The 13996-nt window shown below is 37.7% G+C and overlaps 1 long non-coding RNA gene across 1 annotated transcript in view; it reads left to right on the top strand.

Moving 5' to 3' along the window:
- The first annotated feature begins 2744 nt into the window (after positions 1 to 2744).
- Positions 2745 to 13996, top strand: part of LOC137162114 (uncharacterized) — a 31904-nt gene continuing 20652 nt past the window's right edge. The window contains exon 1 of the long non-coding RNA XR_010922284.1: positions 2745 to 2817. This is a non-coding gene — a long non-coding RNA (uncharacterized lncRNA). The remainder of the gene's footprint in view (positions 2818 to 13996) is intronic.

Genomic DNA, 13996 nt, shown 5'->3' with positions numbered 1-13996 from the left:
GGAACACTCATCACGTTTAAGCCCCATTCTGCCACGCTTACATATGTTGATTATTAGCACATTCCATCAGAAATTGTTGAAGTCTGTGGGACTATTTGTGGAACAAAGTGCTACTCAGCATGTGGAAGGATATCAGAATCTGCCCCGTTATATCTGAGTACCACATAGAAGGCCAAGTCTGCCTTCCTTAATTAGACACAGTAGCCCCTGCCTGCACAAGCACTTCCATTGCTCTCATCTACTTTCAAAATGATAATTAGGGCTGTGCAAGATGTTCACAATGAAACCTGAACCCAACCCAAACTCATCTGGTTTCAGATTCTTAAATTTCAGACTGAGGTGAAATCCCAGCTTCACTGAAGGCACATCAATGGGAGTCTTGCCCTTGACGTCACGATGGGTTTGTGGGAGGATTTGTAAAGCTGTGAGTGATTTGAGTGAATTAGGACCCTATTTATGGTTTTGCAAACCTGGGTGAAACCTTGGTGTTTTTGCCAGAGGGGCATGACCCCAGGCTGATCAAAACCAAAACCAGTGTTCATGCAAGCCTCTGTGGACCAAACATGGCCAAATTTCTCACAGCTTTAGATAATTATTCATTGTATGACAATTGTTTTAGGGCAACAAGAAAATTCTCTTTGTTTCTTGCATGCACTTTGGATGTCAGAATATAACTGTTAAAAAAGAGAAATTGTCTCCAGCATTGTCAAAGCAATTTTGTACCTGCATAATTGTTGGCACAAATAACCCACCTGACGGCATACACAAAGCATGGATTTAGGCATCTAAAAAAGTGAAACCGAGAGAGCACTTTAACTAAAACTTGACACTCACCCGTGACTGGAGACTAGGCTGAAGCAGGGCTTTAATTTGGAATCTGTGAATGTGCCCTTTGCCCAAGGGCATCAATGAACACATTTCATATCTCAGAAATGTAAGCTCCAGTCAAAGTGAAGGTATGATAGAATGATGGGATCCTCAGCCTCAATTCTGCAGACCAGGGGAAAGGAGAATGACTGTAGGGCTGTATTTTGCCTGTGGAAAGAAATGACAGTGGGTAAAGGACGCAAGCTTTCCTTCTCTGGTGCTCTCTGTGCAGGGCCCTATAATAATTTCCATTCCAACACTATTCTGAGCTCAGGGACTTTGTAGGTCCCTTTGTGGAAACCACAAGGTTCCTTGTACAGTTCATGACTCTCACACCTCAAACAGCCACGTAAGGGCCAGGTACAACTTGGCAACAAATTCTGCTCTCCAATACACAGGGGGATCCCCACTGACTTCAGTGGGGTTTGCAGAAGGATAACTATGAGTAATATTTGGTCCTACGAATCTAAAGAATTTTCCAAACTGATTTTAAAAAGTAATCAAAGTTCATGGACATGAATAAAACCTTTGTCTCTACTCCAAAGTTCTTGGTGCACTCACATTACTGAACATTTAGAGAACTATATTCAGTCACTACTGGATTCATTTGCAAACAGTGAATTAACTCCCTCTCTCTCTCTGTTCTCAATTTATTGATAATTCTGTCTCTATCCTTCAGCATATCAAGAACCTTGGAAATAGAACTGTTCAGAAAAATTGAATGAGTAGATTTTTACTCCAGCACACTGTAAAGAGATTATTTCCACAAGGCAAAACTTATCACTTACTTGGATCTGAAAGCTGTGATTTCCAGGATATGAACTGAAAAGCCTGATGTAGAAAAGCCTATGACTCAGCTGTAAGACATTTCATTACAAGAGAGCTTCCATGTGCCATTTAAAATGTATAAGTGTCATCATAAACCTCCCACTCTCCTAAGAATAGAGCTATCACTGGACCCTGTTATCTCACGACCCCAAGGTACAATATGATAATGATACCGCTTAACATCAGTGCAGAGAGAGAGAGAAAACGTTGGAGATGCCGCAAGCATCTCAACTATAAAGAAAATCAAATTAAAATATTAATTTACTGATTAATATAACATTAGGTGACCCATTTCTCCAGCTTGTTAAACAACAAAGACTTGTGAAACTAAATAACTGTCTCAGAGATAAGTGTTTTAAGAATTCCCATGGAGATGTTTAGCTCCTTTTTAAACATCATTAAAGCTATGCTTTGCATATAACAGACAGTTTTATTTTCTGCTGCTCTGACAAGTCCTGTTTGTGTTTATTAATATACACTTTTTAAAAGGGTCGCAAACAGTTTTTTGGTTACAGAGTTTGAGCAAGCAGACTGAATTTTAAAATGCTGATCAATATGGTGTAATGGGAAGGTGATGACCTTGTGGTGAAGAAAGGAAGAATGATCTGTGGTCAAGGGATAGGGTGAGGACTCAGGAGAGCTGCCACAGACTTCCTTTGTGACTTTAAGCAAGCCATTTAATCTCTCTCTGCCTCAGTTCCTTACCTGTAAAATGGGGATTATAATACTTTCCTTCCTTTCGTTTTTATTTAAGTTGTTAGCTCTTTGGGTTAGGGAGGAAAACCTTGTACCTGGCTTCCATTATAAAGATTATCTTCCCAGCCATTAACTCTAGAACCTTCTCAAAAAATGAAAGGTGAGATTTTACAGTGAATTCTATGCCCACAGAATCCTGGACTGCTCTATTTACACATGACACTGTTAGGTGTTCCGAATGTGCCATATTTTACAGAAAAAAAATTAAGAATATTTTAGAGATTTTAAAAACTGCATTATTGTTATTTTTCATCTCTCTGCATTTTAGAGGTGGCGAGTGCAGGAAGGGAACAAGTCACTTCAGCTCTCTGGGCCTGAGGAAACTCAACAGGGCAGAGGCAGAGCTAGGTGTAAAGACCAGGTCTGGTGAGTCCCAGTCCAGTCCTCTATCCACTTTACCACACTGCCTCTTGCTTAGTACCATGATTCCTGCTGTACAGATATCAGAGGCTTCTGATGGTTTACTAGGGTTAGAAGCAAGTCCTTTCCCTTATTGGCAACCTGGGAATCTCCCTTTTCCAATAATATAAAACTACCATTTCTATCCCCAATGGGCCTTTAAATACATTATTGATATCAAGCCTGCGCCTCATACCACCATAATGGTGTGCGAGTGTGCGGGGAAAGAAACAAATATTTGTCTAGTTTCTGTCTTTGTTGGGGTTTCTTTTTTTTGTTTGTTTTGTTTTTGCTTTTTAACATTGGCTTTTGGAAGCTGCTCAGGCATCTGGAATACTAGCACCAGCCCCAGGGAAGAGGTATTATTGGGCATGTTGTGAGTGCATGAAATGTGTATGAGGGGGAGCATGTCAGACTCGCACACAATATTCCTAGCTTTTGGGTTTTTTTCTGTCTTTTTTTTTCCTTGCAAAGTCCCAAATGCTACTTCTAGGGTACCAGCTCTGCTCTCATGGTAACCATTCTCTGCTTCAAAAATAATGACTCGGTATATCTTCTACCTCTGTATCCTCTCTCATCTGCAAAATTTTACTGCATAGATGCTGCCAAGATCTCCTTCACCAGGCCCTCTCTTTTATTTACCAAACTATCTGTATTAGTGCCAGGCCCTGGGGCCATATTTTGTCCTCAAATATAGAGGCACAACTCTTGTGTGCAACTCCCATTGAAGTAAATGTATGACTGTGGGTTGAATTGGTCCTTTTCTTTCTTCTCCCAACACTCTGTCCTCCAATATAATTTTGCTGTTCAAAAGAGGAAAGAAGCATTATTATTTTTTAAACATTGTCCTCCCCCATTTCTATGTCAGAGGTAGCATGAACTGAATTGGAGCAACAAAAAAATTTTTTTTAATGCAAATTATAATATGAAAGTGTAGAGTTGTGTCTGCTTTAAAACACTTCAGCTTGTTCTGGACTCAGATTTTATACAGTTTATGTATAGAAATGTGAATTTAAAAAAAATGTATTCAGGCATCAACAAATTGGGGGAAAGATTTCAGAATAACCATTTTCTTTTCTTGTTGTTTGGCTTCTTAGTATGCTGGAAAGCCTTCCCCAATACAAAATGCTTATTTGGGACTAAGGTTCAATTGTGCCAACAATCCAGTAACCGCTAACCGTTCAGAAGCAATATGCATCCATTTAGTAATGCCAAAAGTGCATGATTCCCAATGATAAAAAACATGGGATACCAATTTGATGATGGGGGGGGTGGAGCCAATGGGGTTATAATGCAGAGCCTGAGTGGTAACCGGACCTGAATTATATGTAGCAATAGATGTTTCATTCTGAAGCCCACTTATTGGCTTGTGATTATTTTTCAGAAACAATGTCACTGTTAATGAAGAGATCATATTACACTGTGGTGCATAGCCAGATGTTCATTTTTCTATTTTTAAATGATTGTTTTAAAAGCTGCAGTAAATTTTCCCCAGTATTTCTTTTGAAGACGCCAGACCAAATAATGGTGCTGAGCATCTACAATTCCCATAGACCCCAAAGAGAGTTGCAGGTTCTCAGCAGTTCTCAAGACATGGCCCCTTATAAAGATGGCCTTGCCAAACACCATTTCACTAAGAAGTAGCTAGCCATCTCCTAAATCTCTAAAGCCTAAAGCATGACTAGTATAAATAGTGTTTGTCAAATGATAATCTAGTAGGGAGTTTCTGGGTAAATCTTTAACCAGTAGAGCTTGGTAAATAATTAGAAAACTTTGAACACAGCATCAAAGGCAACAAAACACTTTTGTGTCCAATAGACTAGAAAAAGCATGGATACCAAAGCCACTAGAAAGATGCATCCCAATGATCTGAATAATCTCCACTACAGTTTCAAGATCCACATAAAAACAGGTAATTAGGCAAAGAAGGAATTATATGGGCACATCAAGATGAGATAGACCCCAAATACACTAGACTGAGACAACATAAGTCACTTAGACAAGTCACTGTGACCTTCGCCAAATGATGTAATTTCTCTGTGCCTCGGTTCTCAAAAACTTTTCTACTTCACATAAGTATTGGTAGGATAAATTCATTAGCATTTTTGAGGTGCTCAGATACAAAACCAGAGCTGGTTTCCGGTGAAGCTATGCTGATTTATACCAGCTGAGGATCTGACCCCTCCCCCCATGTGAGCACATAGGTAGAATATTTCCACGGGGAAAGCTAATCACATGGTGCCACACCTTCCTGTGAGGAATGGAAACCTCTTACTAGCTAGTTAGATATAATTTGTTTGTGGTCTAGAAGATTGGTTTAATTATTGTGTCTGACAAATGCCTGGAAAGGAGGTAGAAACATGCATGTCCTAACTTGCAACGGCTCTACTTTTATGTCCTGATCTTTTGATGGTCCAGGAATTGAGGCATCCGTGCCTGATCCACCCCTAAAAGTCAATATGTGACCAAGTCTTTCCCCAATACTCCTACTTGTGTTCCAGGTGGATAACTCTACTCTGTGACTATCTTGAGATGCTCTTGGTGGTAGTTCAGTGTTGTGTAAGTGTTCCGTGGTTAAAAGTGTTCTGAACTAGCAATTCATATTTATAAGCTTTAAATTGACTTCCTGACAAAATATGCACAAACTGAAAGCTCCTGCTCTTGTAAAATTGTGATAGATAGCATTATTACAACTTATTTTGAATAGCTCTTTCATTTTAAGTGACACATCCTTTAAATGCCATAAGAAAGATGTGCATCTATGCAGACACAGCATGTGATTGTAGAAGGCTCACTCATACTGCTCAATGTGTGTGTGTAGACACACATACACACAATCAATATTTTTTAAAAAATCATTTGAGTTGAATTTTAGATGTTTTACACTTTGAGGCCTGATTTTCAGCTGTTGATTACTCAGCACAGGCACCAAGCTGAACACCCAAAAAAGCTTCTGATATGTATGTGTGTGTGACCACATACACAAATACAGTGGTCCCATTTAAAATATTTCTCTTTTTCAAGAGCGATTACTGGGTCCAGCAGTATTCCTTATTTAAAATAGAGGACAATAACCTTCAATCCAGTGGAGTCTTTCAAAACAGAAGTTACTTTTCAAGTGTGTCCACTCTGTGTATGTGTGTGTGTTGCAGGGAGGAGAGAGATGTTTGCAGATGTTTCTTTTTTTTTCTTCCTGAGTAAGAAATTTGTAATAAGAAGGGTTAAATGTCAGTTATAATTAGACAAAATTGTTGTTTAAAACCCAAAAGAAAATAGTAGGTACTTGTGAAGACTGTCTGTCAGAAACTTAAAAAGTAGTAGTGCATAATTTATCAATGTTAATAGCCCTAGGTGCATTTGTAAGGGAATTAACCTAAACAGTCAAACTATTTATCACATCACAATACATAAAGTGTACTTTTAATTAATAAATGGACATTCTATTGCCTCTATGGCTACAGCAAATCAATCCTTTTTTACCTTTTGTCTACAGTTTGAGTCCCTTTAATGGGTTTTAATGGGTTTTGCTCAACACTCATATAGCAAAGCTTATGCACTTTACTTCCTGGAAGACTTTCTGTACTTTGTGGCATAATCTCGCAGCCTCTTTGGTATACTTCCACCAAGATATCACTACATATGTAAATAATAACTCTTTTTGCTACTTTAAGGTATCATTCATTACTCTTGAGCTGACCTCACTGGTCCAACTCTAGCTTGAAAGTAATAAAGTTGTAATGTAGTTTTCATCAATAGATTAAGTCTGTGAGGTCCTTTTGGTTAAAACCATTATTCTCAGGAAAATAAAGTATATTCCGTTGCTCTGCACCGTTAATAATATTTAGCTTGTATATAGTATTTTTCATCCATAGATCTCAAAGCATTTCACAAAGAAAATTTTTATCCCCATTAACTGATATGTGGTGCTATACCCGCTAGAGATGAAAAAAGACAGGTTCATCTGCATACAGGCACTGTACCTCTGCATACAGAGCAAAAAATATATATATATGATGTAATATTTCCAGTATCTGCAGTTGTGGTGTTTTGTTTGTTTGTGGTTTTATTTTTAATTGGTCTCTGAAGTATTTTCAAGATGACATCAAACTACTGTATAGCATTTGATTAGCTGATCCTTTGACACCCTTCCCAAAAATGCCAAATATCTCTGAAGCTAATATGAATTCCTAAATCACTAACAGAAATATGCATGTGTTTTCAAGACAGAGGCTGAAATCCTGGCCCCCACTGAAATAAATGGCAAAACTCACATCAGTAGCAGCAATATTTCACCCAAAAGGCCTGATTCTGTATGGCCAACACCTTGTGTAGTCATTTCAACTTGTGCAAAGTGGCAGTAAAACACCACCTTTCTGATTTGTACAGCTTTAAATGGCTTCATGAGATGTAAGGCAGTAGAGAATTGGCACCAGAATCATCGCCACTCCCAACAGAACAACACTTGCTATTCATGTAGGGTCTACTTGTGTGGCTTTTTGCCAATGCATTTGCATGAAGTACAGTATCAGAGAAGACTTAAATCTTATGCATCTTGTCACTGAAAGATTCCTCTGGTGGCATAGCATTCTGCTCTCTGGTGATCCGTTGCTGCCAGAATGGCCCATGGGGAGGTCATTGGCAGGTGGCATATTTTAGAGAAATCTTGAGGAACAGAATCAGTTCCAGGAAATGAAACTGAAAATGACTCCTTTGCACGCCTCATACCACCATTAGCTGTGCTCAGCGCATATGCACTATAGCAGAGAATCTGGCCTTATACTTTTCCCTTCACATCATGGGAATCAATCCTGCGCTCCACGGAAGTGAATGGGAGTCTTGCTTGAGTAGGAAGTACAGAATTGAACCCCAATTGAAAAACAAGTGAACTATTTTTTCTGAGACTGGTTTTTAAATTTTTAATTCCTTTTTTATTGTGCGCAAGCACAGAACATTTCAGAACAAAAAGGAGAATTTTTGAAAAAGTTTATGATTGGCAGCAAGTTGGAGAGTGTTATAACGGAAGTCCCCATGGAACCGTAACACTGGCCTTTACTATTGCAAAAGCTATAACGTGATACTCCAACAGTCCTCTGAATTTACAGGCACAGAATAGACCCAACTTGTCTAATTTTAGAAAGCTGAAAAGGTCCTGGGACCCAGATTGTTTTAAATTTATCTCCCAGAGTGCCTCTCTCCTCTCTCAGATAAACTGTTTTCTGAAAGCCCCATCCCTTCCACCCCCCATTTGTGTCCTGGTCCAATTGCCATGTTGCTCAACAGTGACAAATGATTAATATACATAGTAGTACTCCTACTGACAGAACAGGAACAATATATACAGAAACATACACAAGATAGACCAAAAAATACAATCTTTACCTTAATGCTACTAAATAACTAATGACAGAAAGAAATAAACACTCTCTTCCCCTGTTTCCACACCTGAAAGCAGATGCATGTTGCAGATAGTAAGGCCTTGCCAGCTGTTTCTTGCCATTCATAACTCCCCTTCTGATATATTTTAAGGTGAAGTGACTGTGGCTCTTTACTCTTTATGGAGACTCAAATCTCCACTGCTACTTCTATAGAGATCACCCATTGAACCAAAAGCCCAGTGAAATTGACACCAGATTGTGATTCACCTGCAAAAATGTATTTCAGGAATTTACAAATACTATTCTAGAACTTAATCTGAAAAACCTGCGCAGCTGTCATGACAAAACCTACATGTCATCTTAAGAACATTCAGCGCTACACATCATATGGGGATCCTGCTATGTCATATGTAAGATATAGAAATAAAGACATTCTGAAAGTGAATTCTTATACTCTGATCTTCTTTATCTAGCTATTTCTCTTTGGATTTTGCACAGACAACTGTCGTTAGAGATTATAAAATAATAGCTTAGAACCTGAGAAAATTCCTTAGAATGCAACTACACACACTACCGACAGAGCACTGACAGCCAAAAGTGGAGAAAAGTGGTGGCTTGCTGAATATGTTCCCCCAGCAAATGAGAATCTTTTGTGCTGGAAGGATCTCAAATTGATACTGAAGATTACCATGAAAAGGCTGGTGAAGCCTGCTCACTTTCAATGTTTTCAATGTAAACACTGAAAGAGTCATCATTATAAAAAGAGGACCAAATGCTTCTCTTACTTTTACTCTTTACCGTTATAAATCTGGAAAAACTCACAGCAGACTCCAATAGAATTTGGCTGTTGCAGCCTTATTTCAGAGAAGCACATTTATCTTTATTGCATTGCTTTTGCTTTCGCAACTGCACATCTGAAATAAGTTGCCACATCAATTTCAAAACATTTGCCCTAAGACATTTAGCAGCTGGGTATTTCAGTTTCATCCCATGTACACACATAATTTCTAGAGTTAAAACGCATCATAGATATTTATCACAATGCTGTTTTAGGCGACTTCTTTCTAACAGCAACTATAACTAAAAATTTGCTTTCCTTAGTCAAATAAAGTAGCTTCTTTTAATTTTCTGTTATTTGAAAAGGCCTTTTTCCGACAACAGTTGATTCAGATCCAGTTTTTTCCTCCAGCGATTCCATCCAGGTGTTGATATTGACATTGCAACACCTATTCACTTATCGTTTGAATCACTATATAGCTTTCTCAATGAGGCTTGTGCACTTTTAGGAATAAATTAGATTATCATTGGACCAAAACCAACTACATAACACTATAAAACCATGTCTCTTATTTCAGGTTTTTTAAATTTCATAAAGAAATTACTAAATCTCATGTTTATTCCTCTAACCATAGATTAATGCCAGTAGATGAATCCTCTCTTGTAAATCAATATTAATTAAAAAATATTATGATCAGGCAACTAAACAAAGGGCCTGTGCTACTAAAGAAAGGGTATGCCCCAGTGACAGATCACTATTACAACCTCTCATACCATTGGGTGATATTTACCATATGTCCTATGATTGATAGTAAGATTTAATGAGTTCTTACAAGCAATTAAATAATCAAGGGTTCCTGCTGTTACATGGCATAGCTTGATAGAACAGTGACAAATGAGAGAATATCTGCAACCTAATCAAAGGGACATATTTCCTTGGGAACAAAATAATATTATCCACCAGTGCAATCAAAGGACAAAAGAACACAGAAAGGATGCAACAGAATGAGATAAATTTTGTGCCCTTTTCATTATTTTGGACACACAGTTTCCATTTATTGGGTTCTATTAAATCAGAAAAAAAAATTAGGCTTGTTAAATATGTTTCATTTGTCATACACTATTGGTTGGTGTATACATATCCCTGAGTTTTAGAAAGTGTCTACCGTTCATTATCCAGTCACGTTAACTCTCCTTTCCCCATTTAAAAAAACCAACCACTCTCTTACATTATTTGCTCTGTATTATTGTTTGCTATTTATTTTTGTTGTGGTGACTGAGGTCTTATTATAACTATGTTCTAGTTTTTCACTTTAACTTAAGGGGTTACAATTACATTTACTGCTCAGTAGCAGATCTCTCAAATGTCTTTGATCTACTAACTAATAGGGAATGTACAATCATTAGTAAGTCTGTATTAATGTTCACTAATAGTATTTTATTTGAAAACAATAGCCTATTCTCATGAAAGTTGGGGGAAGAGAGAGAGCTTATTTCAGAATTGTTTAGATTCAAACAACATAAAACAGGCCTGTTGAAAAAGTCATTAAAAAAATTGGCCAGTTTTCTTTCCGTTTAAAGAGACAAGTGTTACTGTAGTACAGAAACCAAATATAGATCAGCCTACTTTGATTTTGTCTTTTGACAGTTTACCTTTTATGGATAAAAATGTTTGATTAAAACGATCCATTTTGGCCCTGTTTAATCAAGCTATTCTAATATGTGACTAACTTTCAGCATATTATTTGTGATTAGCCTCATTGAAGTGAAATCCTGAAGACAATGGCAAAATTCCCTTTGACTTTTGGGGAGCCAGGATTTCACCCAATAGGGCCTATTTACACACTTTCAGTTAGGCATGTGGTTAGATACCTTGCAGAATGGGATCTTAGTTTACACATAATCTGCACGGTAATGATACCTTTACTTTGCCTTTCCCTAATCTTAAAGAGACAGTGCAGTATTTTTAAAAGCAACATGGTTCTCGAGCACCTGACTAAAATCCTATTATAAGCTTGGTAATGCCTGTCAAAAAAATAAAATGATTTAGTGCTCTTTGCAGACTGCAACTGTATAGGTATAGCTCTCCTTATCAGCAAATGTAACCATTCTTTGTGGTTGTACTATAGCTTCTACATGCGGTATTGTGTTAGGTGGAGTGCAGATTAAAAGATTATGGAAACATTGCAGAGAAAGTTGATAAATCAAGGACCAACCACTGATCAGCAGATGTATTCAGATATTTATTTTAAACATATGATCCGTCCTTAAAGATGTACGATACATGTGTGTCAAATCTAGATTGACGGGTAGGCTTTTCCTTCCTTTAGTCTGACTGTGTGGATAGGTAGCATGTATACACTCATATGCCATAAATCCACCTGCCCTGTTGCTATGTTGGATCAGAGTGGGAGCTCTTGTGGGACAGGCTCAACCATAGGAAAAGGTCAGCTCACTTGAGATTCTGAAGTTCTTTCCTAGCTCCCTCGGGGATGGAGTTGGTCAGGAATTTTTTTTACAAAACATTTTTTCATTGGAAAATGCTGATTCATCAAAACCAAAATTCTTCATGGAAACATATGGGTTTCAATTAAATTCTTGTGAGGAAAGTGTCTCAGTTCCAGGTAGGAATTTCTGGAGTAGCCAATGCTTAGGACACTGAGCTATGATGTGGGGAATATGGGTTTAAGTCCTTTCTCTGCCTTATTCAAAGCAGGGATTTTAACCTTTCTCTCCCACATCAGCACCCTGACCACTGGGCTATTGGCTAGTCTGGGATGGATCTCTGTCTCCTTTTCCATGAAAAATCTTAGTTTAACAAAAACCAACTGTGAAACCTCCGTTTTTTTCACAAGATGGAGTTCTTGTTTTCTGGCCAAGCCGACTCAAAAATGAGGGGGTAACCTTTCAAATTCTGTGCATCCCATATGCCAATAAAACATCTGTTACATTTCTCCAAAGACAGAGAAAAAGCCAATGTATGTGACTTGTATTTTGGATGTTAGTCATGTCACTTAGTGCACTAATGGAAGGCATTCAGATGCCACAGTGATGGGACAGTATAGGAGCTTATATTAAATTGAATAGAAATAAGGAAAACAACAAAGAAAGAAAGGAAACAAATATAAAATCTAGCTAAATTACTGGTAAATTGGACTCTGTTTTAAAATTTTGTTATCCTCAAAGTCCATGCCATGGAACTCCCATCAGTGAATAGCAGGTTCATATACAACATTACCAGCAGCAAGGCCCCAGTCCAGGGAAACCTTTAACCGTGTGAGTATTATGACATTGACGCCTATGGTAGTAATCATGAGGGTGGAGTAATGTATGCTTAAATTAAATCCTATATTTTGGATTATGGAAGCCCTAGTGAATTTATGTGGCTTAAAGGTGCAGCACTTTATCTATAATAAAGCTCAAGGAGGGGTTTTGAACTTCATCCAGCTGCTGGTTGAGTAGATTCAGGAACTGAATCTCCGTATAGAGAAGGATAGTTATTTGGGCTCCTAAGGCCGGCAAGACCTGTGCTGCCATTTGGCCACACACACAGAGTATGATTTAAATGAAAGCAGTTGTACCAGCAGATATGGCTTTACATGGGTGGAAGGCAGCTCCCTGGTGGCCTAGGTCACAAGTCTGTGCTTAATATGCCTATTTGAGACCAGGGAAATTAGTTTCTTGGGCAGTGGCAAAAGTCAACAGCTCATACTAAAACTGTAAGTTCTTCATTTAAAAAAACTGAGAGAGAATTGCTAAAAATTTGGCAGCATTTAATTCCTTCATCTAGTCACAATAAATTCATAAAAATTACACACCTCATTAGGTTCCACACAGATTGCAAAGCTAGCTATAATGTAAAAACAGGCAGACAGTCTGTCTCAATATTATTACAGGAAGGGTTGGTTAAATTAATAGCTTCTCATTGATTAAAAAATCTTACATTTTACATGTTCTTAAGTTGATTCCCACCATTACCTTTCAATAACAGAATATGAGTCTTTTGAGAAATGTGGTTATATTGAACTACTCTATTGAAACATAAAGGTAGGCAAAATACGTTGTTTACATTAGCCTGTCATTGTTTCCCGTCAAAGTTCTATCCACCTGAAAGAAAAAACTATCCCTTCACTGTGTCCTAAGGATTTCTTTTATGATCTGCTCTACCCTGCAAAAAATGTAATTAGCTTAGAATGGACACTAAACATAAATCCTCCAAGTCAATTCAGTAATAATTATAGCAAAAAAAAAAAATCATTATGTCCAGGTAACATCTCCCACTGTATTCAATAATGTTCCTCCTCTTTTTGTCCATTCTTAACTACTTTATATAATCCCATCATACTATATATGAAATGGTTTTCTGTTATCTGTGAATAATAATGTAGGTCCTGATCCTGCAATGCTTTCTGCACATTTGGCTCCTGTACAGATTCCCACGGACCCCATGGACAGGAATCAATCTGCATAGAGTTCAGTCCAGGACTGAGGCCTTGATAATAGCCATACTCCAAACCCAAACACTTCAGAAATGATTATAACAGCCTCCAGAGCACGACAGAGAGAAAAGTGTTCAAATGAAGTTTGTTGCAGTACAAGGAGAGTGGTGGAAGAATTAGCTAAGTGACATTGAGAAAAACCAAGACTGATTGAAACTGTACAAGTTATCCAAAGAACATTTTTTTAAAAAGTAAAACTACTTTTAGTTGTAGGGTGGCAGGTGTAATTCTCCCTACTCCTTTGCACTAAGGCAGGATGGAAACAGTTTTCCCATCCTGTGAGGATTCTTTGAGATAGTTTAACTTTTTTCCCAAATCAGGACAAAAGAAAGGTCTGTCCCAAAAAACAAACATATATTAAAAAAAAATTGGGTCAACTGAAACATTTGTTTTGATAATTTCAAAATGTTTCATTGTAATTGCAACTTTTTTTTGTACCTTTGATAGTCTAAATTTAGTAAAATTTCCAAACAAAGAGTAGTTCAGACTCGGAAG

The sequence above is a fragment of the Emydura macquarii genome, unplaced genomic scaffold (genome assembly GCF_026122565.2).
Source record: "Emydura macquarii macquarii isolate MOO-44397 ecotype Brisbane River unplaced genomic scaffold, CSIRO-AGI_Emac_v2 contig_2422, whole genome shotgun sequence".
NCBI lineage: Eukaryota > Metazoa > Chordata > Testudines > Chelidae > Emydura > Emydura macquarii.
The sequence above is the reverse complement of the archived record's forward strand: the minus strand, read 5'-3'. Positions and strand labels throughout refer to the sequence as shown.